Consider the following 17,248-nt stretch of genomic DNA (forward strand, 5'->3'; position numbering starts at 1 on the left):
CCCCCCCCTCCCCTCCCCTCTCTGTTTGCATGGGAACGGTGCGTTAGGATCCACATGACCTTGTTTTGACACTGGCTGGTGAATGGCTGCTTGTTCCCCCGACTTCTTGCAGCGAGCCTCCTCCACTTTCTGCATGGATTGTTTTCCAGACAATGACCGCGGAGACTCACGCGTGCCACCGAACAGGATGCTGCCGGCCCCTGCTGTGTCATCAATTAATGATCGTGGCTCTCATACCTGAGCGTCTGGAGCTGTTGTCAGGAAGAGAGGAAGGAGGGAAGGAGGGAAGGGGTGGGGGTGGGGGGGGGGGATGAAACATGGAGGCCTTTCAGAGCTCAGGGAAATCACATTGTTTACAGCAGTGAAAGTGTCAGCTGTTTATTGGAGGAGTGGAGGTGATAATTCATCTGTGCTGACAGCGCGATGACATAAGCGTCACTGAAATGTGGTTTTTAGTGGATGTTGAAGCTCGCCAAAATAAGAGCGGAGTCTGTATTTTTCAGCACCTGAGTCTGTAAACGCTGATGAATGTGACCAGAGGGGAGGATCGTGAATGATATGATGCTAGTTTGAATCCGCAGAGGCTGGTTTGGGAAAGATGCCAACTACTGTTTTAAAAGCCCACGAGTAAGATGTTAAACGTGTGATGTAAGCTTTGTAACTACAGTTAAAAGTTTAAAGTAGTTTTTCAGTTAAGTGGATGGGAAGACGTCCAAACTTCTAAATGTCACTGCTGTACTTCAACCAGGTTTTAATCATCGTCATGCATGTATGAGTTCATGTATGACTTCATGTAAAAGCCTCATTTTCTACACTTTACACTACACAGCACACTTACTCGTCTTTACTCGGTCAATAAAGAGACTTCTTGATAAATACGTTTCAGTCACTGACCTTCAAGTTTATGCTGACAAATGGAAAAATACATCTTTGGCAAGGTTCACAGTGACCAATTATAACAAGCATTTCAGGCTGCACCTTGTGGCTCCTATTGAACTCCTCCTCCTCTTCCTCCTCCTCTTCCTCACTTGGACTCAATAATCAGGAGGGTTAGGGTCAATACTATTATCTGTAAACACTAGAAAATGTCAAAACTATCAAACATAAATATAGAAAATCTTCACATTAAAGTCACAAAGATCAAAGATTGATATAAAGAACACAGATAAGTCAGAGCAGGGGTGTCAAACATGCAGCTCGTGGGCCAGAACCGGCCAGCCGAGGGGTCCAATCCGGCCCACTTTCCTTCCCTCTGTCCTTCCTCCCTTTCTTTCCTCCCTCCTTCCTTCCATATTTCCTTCCTCCCTTTCTTTCCTTCCATATTTCCTTCCTCCCTTTCTTTCCTTCCCATCTTCTTTTCGTTCCTTCGTTCCTTTTATCATTCCTTCCATCTTTCCTTACTCTCTTTCTCATGTCCTTATGTCTTTCCCTTCCTTTTGTTCTTACTTCCTTCCTTTCTTTCCTTCCTGTCTTCTTTTCCTTCCTTTAATCCTTCCTTCCTTTCTCATGTCCTTTCTTTCTTTCTTATCTGCACAGCTCAGCATGAGTCAGGTTAGGGTTAGAGAGAAAGCTTAGTTCTCATATAAGAAAAAAAGATGTCGCGTGCACAAAAGTCGAATACTCAACATAGCAAAAAAAGTTGACACAGATTTAAATAAAACCAGATCTGTGTGTAAAGATCATAAAATGCTTCTGATGATGGAAAAATGGGGAGAAAATGCAGATGAGTGTTCACCAGAATAAGTAAGTAAAAAAAAGAAAAACCTCTTTACACATAAAACATTCATCTGTGTGGTGTTTGATTGTTGTACTAAGTCATTTTCCCTGTTTCTTTTTTTAATAATGAATACAAACACAAATAAATAAGCAGCCTCTATGAAAGGATTTAAACAATAATAAGCATCCAGCGAGTAGAGAGTAGAGAACCTCATGAAGTAGGTTTTATGAGCTGCCCTCACCGCTCAGATTTACAGTCATTATTAGAAATCACCGTCGTTAAGGATTCAGATGAAATAAGAAGCAGGAAACCTTCAGGCCTTAAAAAAAGCTCAGCTCGTCACCCCCAGCAGAGAGACTCCCTGCTGCTGGATCAGCCTGTGGGAGATATACAGAGTCTGGGGGTTGGAGGTGGGGCTCTTAGATGGAGACGATACCCCACATCTGGGAAAGATGAAGCCTGAAGGCCATGGTGTGTGTGTGTGTGTGTGTGTGTGTGTGTGTGTGTGTGTGTGTGTGTGTGTGTGTGTGTGTGTGTGTGTGTGTGTGTGTGTGTGACTGGCAGCTCTGAGTGGTCCATTAGTGGAGCTGAATGACTTCATTATAGTGGAGGCTCTGCCGCAGGAGCCGGTGCAGCTTTTCCACTCAGGACTCATATTAAAGAAATGTGATGTTCATGTAACTTTAAACCTGCCTTCATTAAACTGACATTAAATTAAATTATACTGTATAATGTGAAGAGTTGCTTCTACTGTACAGCAGAAATCACATAAATCTCAACAACTCTGCAGCCTTTAGCTCATAGTTTGCTTCATATTTGCTTCTTTTCACTCTTAATTGATCGTATTGTTCAGTCAATAAAATGATCAAATATTAAAGTGATGTAATTTCCTACAGCTGACAAATTAGTAAAAATGATAATAAACAGATTTAATTTGAGTTTTCAGCTAAAAAGGTTCTGATACTGCTCACTACCAACAAGCAAGAGTCAAAGAGAGGAGCTGAGGAGGATTTACTGTATGTTATAAGTCCATATATAGACATGATGATGGTGATAATTACGTTTTATCATGATCGATTCCCACAAATCTAGCACTTATATTCCCACACACATTTATGTATATTAATATTCAGCCAAAGTTTGCATCAGTGTTTTAAAGCAGGTTGCAGCTAGAGCCGGGCGATGCATGCAGAATTACACATCACAATATTTTAGACCAAATACCAAATACCTCGATATCAGTGTTTTCACAGCATTGTAGAGACGACTATCGGTGCTTAAACAAAATATTAAACAATGAGATTATTAATTAATGATCATCAGTAATGTGGATATAATGAGTAAGTGGATAAAAGCAGATAATAGAACAGTTTTAGCTCAGAGATTTATATTTTTACTGTAATGCTTTTAACCCTTGTGTCGTCCTCCCGGGTCAAATTGACCCCGTCTGTTCTGATTGTTCCTTCTTTCCTTTCTTCCTCCCTCCTTTCCTTCCTTCCTTCTTCCTTCCTTCCATCTTTCCTTCCTTCCTTCCTTCCTTACTCCTTCTTTCCATCCTTCCGTCTTTGCGTCTTTCCTTCCTTCCTCCTTTCCTTCTTTCTTCCTCTTTTCATCCTTCCTTCCTTCCTTCCTTCCTCCCTTCCATCATTCCTTCCTTCCATCTTTCCTTCCTCCCTTCCATCATTCCTTCCTTCCTTCCTTCCTTCCATCCTTCCATCTTTCCTTCCTTCCTCCTTTCCTTCCTCCCTTCCTTCCTTCACTCGAGGACAACAGGAGGGTTAAAAGCAGGAAAAGACACTTATTTCATATGATGATATTACGATTTCAAAATCTAAGACGATACCGATTTAATATTGATTTATTGCCCAGTCCTAGTTCCAGCCGGTTGAATCCTAGTTGCAGCCTTTTAAATTCCTATTGCAGCCCTAATATATATATAGTACCAAATATATTAATGGGGACATACTTGATGCCCAGATGTGTAGTCAAACCAGCAGCCGGCTCCCTAACAGCTTTAACCTTTGTGTTATCCTCTCGGGTCAAATTGACCCCGTCTGTTTTGACTGTTCCTTCTTTCCTCCCTCCCTCCCTCCCTCCTTCTCTCTTTCTTTCCTTCCTTTCTCTTTCCTCTCTTTCCTCCCTCCCTTCCTTCCTTCCTTCCTTCCTTCCTTCCTTCCCCTCTCTTTCCTCCCTCCTCGTCTCTTTCTTTAGGGGACCTTCCTTCTTTCCTATGTCCTTCTTCCCTTCCTTCCTCTTTTCCTTTCTCCCTCTCTCCCTCCTTCCTTCTTTCCTCCCTCCCTTCTTTCCTTCCATCTTCCTCCTTTCCTTCCTCCCTCCCTCCCTCCCTCCCTCCCTTCCTTCCTTGACTCGAGGACAACAGGAGGGTTAATCCAGCTGCTTCGACTCTGAGCAGCAAACAGACATGTAGATCTAACTGCTACACATCTAACCAGAGCTAAAGACGATGAAGACAGGACTCACACTGATCAGATGGACAGAAACACGACTAAATTCTGTGTTTTGCAGCCATTTCAAAAGAATATTAAAGGAGATAAAAACAGGATTTCTGCAGCACCGACATCCTCCTGAAGCTAAACGATATATAAACGACGGCTTTTTCCTCGTAAATCTCTCAGATTTGGACATCGATCTGACTGCAAACAACAAAATGAGCATGAAAACAGAGGCCGATGACGTGAGAGAACAACAAATGTGTTGACAGAGAGGCTTAATGAAATGGAGTCAGAGCCAAAAATAACAACAGGAGGAGATGAGCTGAAATCCGTCCTCCACTGCTCCTGCAGGCTCTCAGCAGGCCTCGCTGTGGGAGGCGGCGGGGGGGGGGGGATGCACAATTTCAAACCTTCCTTATTTTGCCTGCCACACACACACACACACACACCTTTAGGATCATGTCTAACTGTTCTGAGCTCTGGAGGCTCGGCAGGTTTATTGTATCTGTACGGTTCAGTGTGTGTAGAGGAGCGAGGGGGTTATTATAGCGCCGTCCTGCAGGGTCCAACAGATGACGACTCTGATGCTGAAACTCCTGCGACACTGCAGCAATGTGAGGAAGAGGAGGAGGAGGAGGAGGAGAAAAGCAGTTAATGGGAAGAAGGACAGGATTCATAAGAGACTGAGGAGGAGGAACCTGAGACGAAGAGGAGGAAGGATTTACAGCACAGACACTGCAGTGCATTTTAAGCTTTATAATGTCGATATTCTTCATCACAAATACTGAAATTGAGCTATCAATTAATTGATCATAAGAAGATTAATTGAAAATGTATTAAATTAATAGGAATCTCAGTAATTTAAGTTAAAAAAAGCCAAATATTTTGCTGGTTTCAGGTTCAAAAATGTGAATTTCCTCAATTATCATTACATTTTATAGTATAAATGAAACAATTACTAATGAATAAAATACATTTTGTTTTGGTGACTGTGTGGCTTAGAGCTGCAATTACATTTCATTGTCAAATAAAGTCTGTTTATTATTTTCTAAAGTAATCAATGAGTCATTTTGTTTTATTAATGTCAGAAAATGGCAAAAACCACCATTTTCCAAAGCTCAAGTAACAACCTATTAATGTCTTGTTGTTCCTGACCAACAGTCTATAACTCAAAAATATTCTGCTTACTATTGTTTACTATAAGCTAACCAGACATTAGTTTGTATTGGAGCCAGTTTGAAGCCCAGAGTTGCAGCTTATGGTCGCCGCCATCTTTTCCATTTGGAGCCAGGAGCTTCCAAATAAGGAGTGCAGAGTGTTTCCTTTCACATCCCGCTACCTCTGACCGAAGCTAACACTGAGCGCTGCACACTTGAGCTAACATTAGTGAAATATTACGACAATAGTGTGAGTCCTGGAGCCGAGGAGAGCAGCAGATGAGCCAGCTGTCAATCAACATCCACACAGCAGATCATCAAAGCTACTATAAGTCTTCGAATCTTATTAATGGAGCAATAATTTCCCAAAAATGACCACCAGCACGATTATTAGAGGGCCTGAAATTAGTGATTGAGACCAGAATGACTTCATTAAAACAAATAACTGACTCTGCACTTTTGGAGCATTTTGAGGCCTTTCAGGTTATTTCCACTTTTCCTCGGTAGCTGCTTCTTGGTTTAAATCTCGTACCAATAAAAAGGAAGCTCAAATACAAAAGAAAAGAAAGCGAACAAATAAATAATAATAAATAACTAAATATATATTCCCTTCTGCTAGATTTGCCACATATCAACGACACTGATTGATAAAAAAAGAAAGTGGAAACAAACACGCCTACTGTCTTGTGCACTAATAATATGAATCTACAGGAGTCAGTTTCCATGGTGACGGCTGTTTCCTGTTTACAATAGAGAGCGTCCCACAGTTCACCTGATTGTTTGTTAGCCTAAGAAACTGATCACACGTCACAACTTTCCACTGTTAAACTTCTTTTCTTTCTGTCCTCACTGTAAGTTTATCTCTCTCTCTTTCTTTCTCTCTCTTCCTTTCTTTCTGTCTTTCTCTCGCTCTCTATGTCTCTTTCTGTCTGTCTGTCTGTCTCTCTTTCTCTTTCTGTCTGTCTCTATCACTCTCTCTCATCAGAGCTGTTGACTCTCTTTCTCTTTCTTTCTTTCTGTCTTTCTCTCGCTCTCTATGTCTTTTCTGTCTGTCTGTCTATCTCTTTCTCTGTCTGTCTCTTTGTCTATCTCTCTTTCTTTTCTTTCTCTCTCTCTTCCTTTCTCTCTCTCTCTCTCTCTCTCTCCCTCTCCCTCTCTCTCTCTCTCTCACTCTCTCTCTCCCTCTCCCTCCCTCCCCCTCTCTCTCTCTCTCTCTCTCTCTCTCTCTCTCTCCCTCCCCCTCTCTCTCCCTCTCCCTCTCTCTCTCTCTCTCTCCCTCTCTCTCTCTCCCTCTCTCTCTCTCTCTCCCTCTCTCTCCCTCTCTCTCTCTCCCTCTCTTTCCCCCTCTCCCTCTCTCTCTGAATAAGTGAGTGAAGTAAACTCCCAGAAAACGTCAAAATGTAAAACAAGCTCCGGTTCTGTTCTGATTGGAGCACCGGCGTCTTGATTCAGGTAATCACAGGTCGCGTTGTGTTGTGTGTGTGTGTGTGTGTGTGTGCGTGTGTTCAGCCTCGTTCAAGCGACGCCACTCATCCTAATGAGCGACTCCGCTTCATTCCCAGCTGCCTCTGTTTGGATTCAGATTATTTACCGAGCAATTAGTCATGAAGCACGAGCTCTGAGTGGGAAGTGATTGTACAAAGTGATAGAAAAACTCCCTCCTCGTTTACAGCGAGGTCTACACACACACACACACACACACACACACACACACACACACACAGGAGCCTTATAAATGGTATTTTCACAGTTATTTCACACCAGATTTTAGATTTTAGGCTTGAATCACAGCAGCTTTCAGTCAATGTGATAAAGTACTGTGTAGTGGAGTTAATAAAGTCAAAGAAGAAGAAAAAGATGAACGTTTAAGTCGCTGTTACCTCCAAGTAGGCCTGTCACAATAACTACTTTTGTTGGACGATATATATATTAAAGGATATTAATGTCACTTTAAGAATACAGGAGGAAAAGGAAGAACAGACATTCAGCCCTTACATATCAGCGGCGTCTGCAGACTTCTGGGGAGGAGTGCTGAGCAGAGCAGGGTCCAGGTCTGATGAGCAGAGCAGGGTCCAGGTCTGATGAGCAGAGCAGGGTCCAGGTCTGATGAGCAGAGCAGGGTCCAGGAATAAATACAGACCCATTATTAGTCATATGCCATTGTTACTGGATAACTGAGAAGATACAGTAATGTGCAAAATGTGTAAATCATTCATATAAAGTTGGATTTTAACAACTGTGTGGAGCAAATATGAAATCACCAGGCCTTGATTTTTTCAGCTGAATTAACAAATCATCATCTAACTAACAACATGCAGTTATTAAAATTATATTTTTGTATTGAGCTATTGTTTTATACAGACATAGATTTCTATTTTCTAGTGTTGATTTACTGTGTGTTTTCTTTTCCTCTGCCTGGATAACCTGCTGTTCTAAATCAAGATTGTCCAAATATTGGATCAAGAAAGTAAATCTGTGTATCAATCTGTTTATGTAACAAAACACGACTACTGCGGTCAAATGAGCCGTCATTGGTCTTTTTGTGGTCGAACCAGCCACACCAACATTTCAAGTGCGCCCGTATTACAGAATGTATGGCAAATACACGTAGTCCACTGATACGGAGCAAGCAAACTTCCGGTTTTCAAAATAAAACATTGGTTATTCTAAGGCAGTAAAAACAGACATGCCAATGTGATCTGAAGCTGATTTTCAGACATTAGGCCACATAGTCTATAAGCTATTGAACTGAAATGCTAATATTTTCTCATGAAATGTTGGTGCAGCTGGTTTGGCCACGAAAAGAAGAACGACGGCGCACTTGACCGCAGTTAAAAACTAGCAGGAGTTAGCTGTTCAGGTTGATTTTACACAACTACACTGGCCAGAGTTGAAGCTAAAGATAACATAAACATGTTGGCCTGCATATCACTCCAAATCATCTTATTGTGACAGCCAGTCTGTGTTTATAGGTCTTCATGACTGTAAACAGTTTGAAAGCAGTGAACAAACAGCAACTACACAGCAGCTACGTTGTAGCTAACGTTAGCACGCTGCTAACGTTAGCTGCTGCGAAGCTAACGTGCAGAGCGTCAAACTGCTGTAGTAACAACTCTGCTACTTTACAGCTAACATCACAACAACAACATATCATGACTAATTAGACAGCGAGCTGAATGTCAGCAGGTAACGTTACAGTTTATGTGAAGCAGAGCTGATGTTACTCACCTGTCCGGTAGGGCAGCGTCCACCTTCACCTCCACCGGGTCTCCGTCCGTCCCTCCGCCGTTATTAAACCACACCGATGTGTCAGCGGGTCCTTGTCTGGTCAAAGTCCTTCTTTTATATGTTTTGTTCATCTAACCTTCTCCTCTCTGGGTGTTTCTCGGTCACTTCTCCGTCTCCACTATGTTTGTACCAGACTCAAAGTTTCTCTCTCGTGACCCTGTGGCCGGTTGCAACCGTTGCTTATCAGCTGTATACCGCCACCTACTGTACCGGAGTATGTAGACGATAAATGCTGCCTTCCGTTTCCACCAAACTCTCATCCTCATATGAATACATTCTTCTCTTACATACATACATTTTCCTTTTACATACAAATGTTACTTATACTGAGTGAAAATGTATAACTATGAGAGTGAAAACAGATGGCTTGTACTTCCTCCTGCACGCTGACTTTCACCTCTCGAAGAACCCGTCTACTGGACTGAAAAAGCTATTGATTTTATTATTCTAGTACCAATAACTTACATTTTTAATTTGCAATATACATAATAAAAATAAAAATATTTGGGATCTGTGTATCGATGTAATATTGCCACGCAAAATATCGCGATACTATGCTGTATCGATTTTTCCCCCCACCCATAATACATAACACTAATACACACGTCCTTCCATCTGTCCTTCCTCCCTTTCTTTCTTTCCTTCCTGTCTTCTTTTCATTCCTTTCTTACAGTATCTTCTGTCCACTGCTGCTTTATACTGTATGAAACATTCTCCATCAGTCTATTAAACCCCTGCAGCATCTGAAGGCTACAGGACAGCCTTCATTAAATCAGCTGATGACACCTGGCTGCTGCAGAATAAACACACACACACACACACACACACACACACACACACACAGCTGTTCACACATCACCTGCTGATCTACCTTCACTCAGCTCTTTTTGTAAGTTGCACGTATGTATAAGTATCTATGTGTATATGTATATATGTATAAATGAGTGTAGGTATGGGTATATATATGTGTATATTGCATTTATATTAGTACTTATATGGTTAATTAGGATTATTTTGGCAATACTTCTATCTAAATTATGTGGATACACTCCTAACGCTTTTATTTATTTTTTATTTTTCTTATTGCTGAGACTGTTATGGGGGAATTTTATATGTTTTGTTTGATTTTAATTTAAAACTCAATAAACAAAGCAGCTGTTTATTCACCAAATAATGAGAATATTTTGCATACTGTATATCTACTGAAATCCCTCGAGTAAAAACACACACGTCCTGCATTATTTATCATACTTAATGAAGTCACACATCACTCACAGTACAGTACATACAGTAGATTCATTTAAGCTTCCGGCCGTCCTCCTGGGTCAAATTGACCCTGTCTGTTTTAACTGTTCCTCTCTCCTCCCTCCTTTCCTTCCTTCCTTCCTTCCTTCTTCCTCCCTTCCTTCATTCCCTCCCCCTTCCTCCATCCTTTCTTTCCTTCTTCCTTCCTCCCTTCCTCCCTCCTTTCCTCCCTTCTTCCTTCCTTCTTCCTTCCTCCCTTCCTTCCTTCTTCCTCCCTTCCTTCCTTCCCTCCCCTTCCCTCCTCCCTCCCTTCCTTCCTTCTTCCTCACTTCCTTCATTCCCTCCCCCCTCCCTCCTTCCTTCTTCCTCCCTTCCTTCATTCCCTCCCCCCTCCCGCCTTCCTTTCTTCCTTCTTCCTTCCTTCCTTCCTTCCGTTCCTTCCTCCCTCCTTTCCTTCCTTGACTCGAGGACAACAGGAGGATTAAACAACCAGCTGATGAAGGTCTTCTTGTTTTAAATGTCTAAACATCTTCGTAGCTTCAGATTTTATGTTTTGAATAAAGCTAGCTTTGGTTGACTGTAACTGTCACACACTCTTATGTCTGCCTCTTGTTTCTTCTTCTTATGAATGAATTTAAACTGACTAAGCAAAGCTGACAGTCCTCCAGTATAATCTGTAAGTGTACAGTAAGCAGCCAGAGTATTTGTTAGCAGCTCAGCGAGTCTCAGTATCATTTCTCTGCAAGCTGCTGTTGTCAATTAAGTGCGAGGAGAAGTGCTGAGTGCAGGTCTGCAGGAGGTCTGCAGGAGGTCTGCAGGAGGTCTGCAGGAGGCAAGATATCAAAACAACAGGCCTGTAATGAGAGCCCTCTCCACGGTCCTCCGCAGCCAATCACAGAGCTCCCTGGGTAGATATGAAAATGATGTCACCCCTCAGGTTTGGGTCTGTGCTGCTGCAGGGGTTGAGCCTCTGCTTGATAACTCACCTCCCTTCCTTCCTTCCTTCCTTCCTTCCTTCCTTCCTTCCTTCCTTCTTTCCTTCCTACTGTCCTTCCCTCTGTCCTTCCTTCCTCCCTCCCTTCCTTCCTTCCTTCCTTCTGTCCTTCCTTCCTCCCTCCCTTCCTTCCTTCCTTCCTTCCTTCCTTCCTTCCTTCCTTCCTTCCTTCCTTCCTTCCTTCCTTCCTACTGTCCTTCCCTCTGTCCTTCCTTCCTCCCTTCCTTCCTTCCTTCCTTCCTTCCTACTCTCCTTCCCTCTGTCCTTCCTTCCTCCCTCCCTTCCTTCCTTCCTTCCTTCCTTCCTTCCTTCCTTCCTACTGTCCTTCCTTCCTTCCTTCCTTCCTTCCTAAGATCTAAGTAAGTGTTCCCATTAAGCACCAAAATCTAAGTTCAGGTGATTTTCATGAATACTGACATGACATGTTGAGCCTCTGCTTGATAACTCACCTCCCTCCCTCCCTCCCTTCCTTCCTTCCTTCCTTCCTAAGACATGACATGTTGAGCCTCTGCTTGATAACTCACCTGTGATGAAACAGATCCAGCTCTCTGCATCAGGACCAGTCACAGTGTTTCATCAGCAGCAGCTTTTACTTACTTTGAGCTTTGTGTTGATGCAGAGACGTATCGACAGCTTGCAGGGAGTGCAAAACCAGTGCAAGACGTGATGAATAATACACTATCACTGCTAGTGTGTGTGTGTGTGTGTGTGTGTGTGTGTGTGTGTGTGTGTGTGTGTGTGTGTAGGTTTCACTTTCACTGTGAGCAGACTGACAGCAGCTGATGGTTGTCAGGTCGTCTGCAGAACAAAACAAATGGAAAACATCTATATTTGAGTTTGTTTGGGTTTTTTCACTGGAACTGGATAAACTCTGGGATTCTTTATTTTATTTTGGGTTACCTCACCATTTAAAAGGTACTACTCTACTATCAGGGTTTTTTTGGAAATGTAATAGATTACTTGTTACTCTATTTAAAATGTAAACAATGTTTTCATCTGTTAGGGTAAATGTTCCTTCCTTCCTTCCTTCCTTCCATCCTTCCTTCCTTCTGTCCTCCCTTCCTTCCTTCTGTCCTTCCTTCCTTCCTTCATTCCTTCCTTCCTTCCTTCCTTCTGTCCTTCCTATGTTTTATTTTATTTTGGGGTACCTCACCATTTAAAAGGTACTACTCTACTATCAGGGTTGAGAAGGTTATTTTGGAAATGTAATAGATTACTTGTTACTCTATTTAAAATGTAATAAGTAATGTTACTATTTCAATGACTTCATCAAAGTAATGTAACTTATTACTTTTGATTACTTTTCTAATCAATGTTTTCAGCTGTTAGGGTAAATGTTCCCTCCATCTGTCCTTCCTTCCTTCCTTCCTTCCTTCCTTCCTTCCTTCCTCCCTTCCTTGCTTCCTTCCTTCTGTCCTGCCTTCCTTCCTACCTTCTGTCCTTCCTACTGTCCTTCATTCCTTCCTACTGTCCTTCCTTCGTTCTGTCCTTCCTTCCTTCCAATTTTCCTTCCTTCCTTCCTTCCTTCCTTCCTTCCTTCCTACCAACGTTTTATTTTGAAAACCGGAAGTTTGCTCGCTCTGTATCAGGTGGTTGTAATGGTTGTAACTTCTCCCATCCCTTCAGTAGGTGTGTCCATACCTGTAAGGTCAAAGGTCAAGCAGGAAGTCATTAAATCAACACATGAAGAGTGGAGTGGAGTCTGAGTCAGAAATAACACCGAGCATTTCACATGGATAAATGTCTCAAAAAGAGAAAAAGAGGAGCAGAAAAATAAATCTTTAGGCTGCAAAATGTTTTTAATTAACAGAAAAACTAAATAATATTGACGCCAGATGAAGAGGATGAGGAGGAAGGAGTGGACAGGTGAGCGCAACCTGTCAACTTTAAAATGCATCAGACTATTTTAACTGTGTGTGTTTGTCTCTATGCACATCTGCTGTTTTGGTTCATGTACGTGCATACACATAGATACTTATATATATACATTCAAACAGCTGCTTTTTAAGTTATTTGACACATCTAAGTCAATTAAACTCAGTGTTTTCTTCCATTTCAGTGGATTTGTGCATCAATTTAAAGACTTGATTTTTATTTTTCATTTTTGCAGGGTCTCACATCGAGTCTAAACTTGAGTCACTAATGCTTTTTGTTTTTAGTTAAAAACTTACAGCAGTGAAGTCCAAGGCAAGTCTAAAGCCCAAATCTGCAGCTCTGTGGTGAACTGGCTTCATACTGTGAGGTGATTAAAGGACAAGTTCACCATTTTTCAAGTGTCTTAAACCAGCAGTCAGGTTTTCCTCTCTGTAATCATTCCTCCTGTTCATACTGACTATTAAAACCTTCTAATGTGCTTTCAATGTAAAGTGTAAAAACACCATATATAGATTTATTTTAGCTTGACTTTCCTAATCTGACCCACAGTGTACACAAATGGAAATAAAATGCATCTTTTTTTGTGTGTGTGTGTGTGCAGCTGGTAAACATTTTAATAAATGCAAATATACAAGTGTGACCTGTATTTATTTAACACATTTAAAAAAAAAAAACAGCTTTCAAACATGTTTTATTCTTCATATTCTATAAAATGTCTTTTTTCCCATCAAACAGAAGGACTAATCAAACATTTATTAATGACTGATGGGTGAATGTATGAATGTGAATTAGTGCAGAGATGAATTATGAGTCAGAATATAAAGGGTGAAGTAGGCTAATCTATTATTTTTGGATATTAATTGTCCACCAAAAAAAATGACCTATTAACATAAATTACTAAATCCAATTCTTTTTTTCTTTTTTTTTTGTATTTCTATTCTTCTATTTCTTAAATTAAAGGTGACCTAAATATTTTTGCATTATGTGTGTTTATTTAGAAGTTATCGTGCTTTAAATTTAAAAAGGAGACGAGTTTAGATGTGTGATATCAGTCTCTCTCACATGTGAGTTATGCAGAGGGGGGGGGGGGGCTGGGGGAAGGGGGGGGGCAATGCAGAGGAGAGTACAGAGAGCTCTTTTGTTCTGGAGGAAAATAGACTTAGACAATTACCTTGGTCGGCCATGTTTTGTCTTGTCTTTCTTTCTCCCCCCCCCCCCCCCCCACTCCCCTCTTCGTGTTCTCCCTGCAGTCATGAATATTCAGAAAGAAGATATTTATGGCTGCTAATGAATATTCTGCACAAAGTCTGCTTCACAAATTAGGCGAGTGGTGGGAATTGGATCGCCACTAGGTGAGTTTCTCTCAAGGCAACAACAGCGGGAAAAATCAACTAACTCTGCTTTTTTTTTTTTTTTTTTGAAAGACTAATTTGATGTCATTCTTTTTTTTTTATATATATATATATGCCTTACAGTCCCAGATAATACTGCAGAGGAATGTGTTGCAGAAAGAAAGAAGAGAGAAAGTGATAAGGAAAGGAAGGAAGGAAGGAAGGAAGGAAAGGAGGAAGGAAGGGAGGAAGAAAGAAGGAAAGGATGAAGGAAGGGAGGAAGAAAGAAGGAAAGGAGGAAGGAAAGGAGGAAGAAGGAAGGAAAGGAAGGAAAGGAGGAAGGAAGGGAGGAAGAAGGGAAAGAAGGAAGAAGGGAGGAAGAAGGGAAGGAAGGAAGAAGGGAGGTAGAAGGAAGGAAAGGAGGAAGGAAGGGAGGAAAAAGGAAGGGAGGGAGGAAGGGAGGGAGGAAGAAGGAAGGAAAGGAGGAGGGAAGGGAGGAAGAAGGAAGGAAAAGAGGAGGGAAGGGAGGAAGAAGGAAGGAAAAGAGGAGGGAAGGGAGGAAGAAGGAAGGGAAGGAAAGGAGGAAGGAAGGGAGGAAAAAGGAAGGAAACAAGGAAGGAAGGGAGGAAGAAGGAAGGAAAGGAGGAGGGAAGGGAAGGAAGGAAGAAGGAAGGAAAGGAAGAAGGAAGGGAGGAAGATGGAAGGAAGGGAGGAAGATGGAAGGAAGGGAGGAAGAAGGAAGGAAAGGAGGAAGGAAGGAAGAAATGTGCCGCAGAAAGAAAGAAGAGAGAAAGTGATAAAGCTTCGTAGTAAAAGTATTGACACAATAATCTATAAGCAGTTCGATTCAGCTCCGGCAAGCATTTTTTAACCGTCTTGCACATGTTTTCTTTCTTTTTTTTTCTTTTTTTTCCTTTTTTTTCTTCTCAAGGACATTCTCATCTACAGTAGACTCACTTCTCACCGCTCTCAGGAGCAAATTAATCCCTCCACGCCAAACCCGAAAAAGTTAAATCTATTTTTAGCCGTTCATTAAAAAAGCCACAGTCTAGCACCAACATTCAGATTGGAGTAATTGGTGTGTATATGTGTGTGTGTGTGTGTGTGTGTGTGTGTGTGTGTGTGTGTGTGTGTGTGTGTGTGTGTGTGTGTGTGTGTGTGTGTGAGGTCATACGGCTCGCTCGCTCGCTCGCTGTTAAAAATTGAATGTTTGCGGGAGTTTTTTTTCTCCTGCATGGCTAATGAGGATTTTAGTGTAGTGTTAATCAAAAGGTGCTGCCGTTGGGTGCCAATCAACATGATTACAGAGAGGAAGTGGTTGGGATCACCGCACCGCAGCAAAGGATGCTGGGAGAGAGACGGGCGTGCACATGCAAGAGAAGAAGAAGAAAAGATAAAAGGTGTTTTAAAAAGCTGTGAATAGCAACAATTCCTTATGTGTCTGAACTAAAGCCAGCAAGATAAATATATACTCACCGTCTGTGTTGATTCTTTAACCCTCCTGTTGTCCTCGAGTCAAGGAGGGAAGGGAGGAAGAAGGAAGGAAGGGAGGAGGGAGGAAAGGAAGGAAGAAGGAAGGAAAGGAGGAAGGAAGGGAGTAAAAAAGAAGGAAAGGAGGAAGGAAGGGAGGAAGAAGGAAGAAAGGAAAAAGGAAAGGAGGAAGAAGGGAGGAGAAAGAAGGAAAGGAGGAAGGAAGGGAGGAAGAAGGAAGTAAAGGAGGGAGGGAGAGAGGAGGGAGGGAGGAAGGAAAGGAGAAAGAAGGAAGTAAAGGTGGGAGGGAGGGAGGGAGGAAGGGAGGAAGAAAGAAGGAAAGGAGGAAGGAACAAAGGAAGGAAAGGAAGAAGGAAAGGATGAAGGAAGGAAGGAAGGAAGGAAGGAAGGAAAGGAGGAAGGAAGGGAGAAGAAGGAAGTAAAGGAGGGAGGGAGGGAGGGAGGGAGGAAGAAGGAGGAAGGGAGGAAGGAAGTAAAGGAGGGAGGGAGGAGGAGAGGAAGGAGGAAGGGAGGAAGGAAGAAAGAAGGAAAGAGGAAGGAAGGAAGGAAGGAGGAAAAGAAGAAGTAAAGGAGGAAGGGAGGGAGGGAGGGAGGAAGGAAGGAGGAAGGAAGGAAGGAAAGGAGGAAGGAAGGGAGGAAGAAAGAAGAAAGGAAGGAAGGAGCAAGAAGGAAGGAAGGGAGAAAGAAAGAAGGAAGGGAGGAAGAAAGAAGGAAAGGAGGAAGGAAGGGAGGAAGATTATTACCTATTTAATAAGAAGAGTCTGACTGTATCTTATTTACTGATCAGCTGATGTAGTAAACAAGGGAATGTCTGCTGATCTGTAGATAGGACTTCAATTAATTGGCTTCAGTCAGCGTTTGAGTGGAGCATAAATCTGTTTCATCACTCTGCAAACATTAAGAGCTCGACTCTGGTGGGACTCGAACCCACAACCTTTGAATCACTTCTCCTGTTGCTGCCTAGAAGTCCAACGCGCTATCCATTGCGCCACAGAGCCTCGCGTTTGTATAAAACTGCAGTAGATAGTCTGTTTGGACTGTTCGTCGTTCGTTCGTTCGTTCGTTCCTTCCTTCCTTCCTTCCTTCCTTCCTTCCTTCCTTCCTTCCTTCCTTCCTTCCTTCCTTCCTTCCTTCCCTTCCTTCCTTCCTTCCTTCCTTCCTTCCTTCCTTCCTTCCTTCCTTCTTCCTTCCTCCCTCTGTCCTTCCTGCCTTCCTTCCTTCCTTCCTAAGATCTAAGTCCAGCTGTTAGGGCAAGTGTTCCCATTTAGCACCACAATCTCCTTCCTTCCTTCCTTCCGTCCGTCCGTCCGTCCGTCCGTCCGTCCTTCCTTCCTTCCGTCCGTCCTTCCGTCCTTCTTCCTTCCTTCCTTCCTTCCTTCATTCTGTCCTCCCTTCCTTCCTTCATTCTGTCCTCCTTCCTTCCTCCATTCCGTCCTTCCTTCCCTCCATCTGTCCTTCCTTCTGTCCTTCCTTCCTTCATTCTGTCCTCCTTCCTTCCTTCGTTCTGTCCTCCCTTCCTTCCTCCATTCCGTCCTTCCTTCCCTCCATCTGTCCTTTCTTCCCTCCATCTGTCCTTCCTTCCTTCCTTCCTTCCTTCTGTCCTTCCTTCCTTCCTAGTAACTCCCCAACCTTGTTTTTTAAGAAGCTTAGAAGCTCACTAAACAACCAGTTTATTCTCGAGTCACTGATCTGAATAA

The 17,248-nt window shown here is 42.5% G+C and overlaps 1 non-coding gene across 1 annotated transcript; it reads right to left on the bottom strand.

Moving 5' to 3' along the window:
* Positions 1-16,457: 16,457 nt before the first annotated feature.
* trnar-ucu (transfer RNA arginine (anticodon UCU)) lies at positions 16,458-16,549 on the bottom strand. Its single transcript is given in 2 exon segments — positions 16,458-16,493; positions 16,513-16,549. It is a non-coding gene; the product is annotated as a tRNA-Arg (tRNA).
* Between the last annotated feature and the right edge of the window lie 699 nt (positions 16,550-17,248).

Source organism: Scomber japonicus, chromosome 16, assembly GCF_027409825.1.
Source record: "Scomber japonicus isolate fScoJap1 chromosome 16, fScoJap1.pri, whole genome shotgun sequence".
In the NCBI taxonomy this organism is placed as follows: domain Eukaryota; kingdom Metazoa; phylum Chordata; class Actinopteri; order Scombriformes; family Scombridae; genus Scomber; species Scomber japonicus.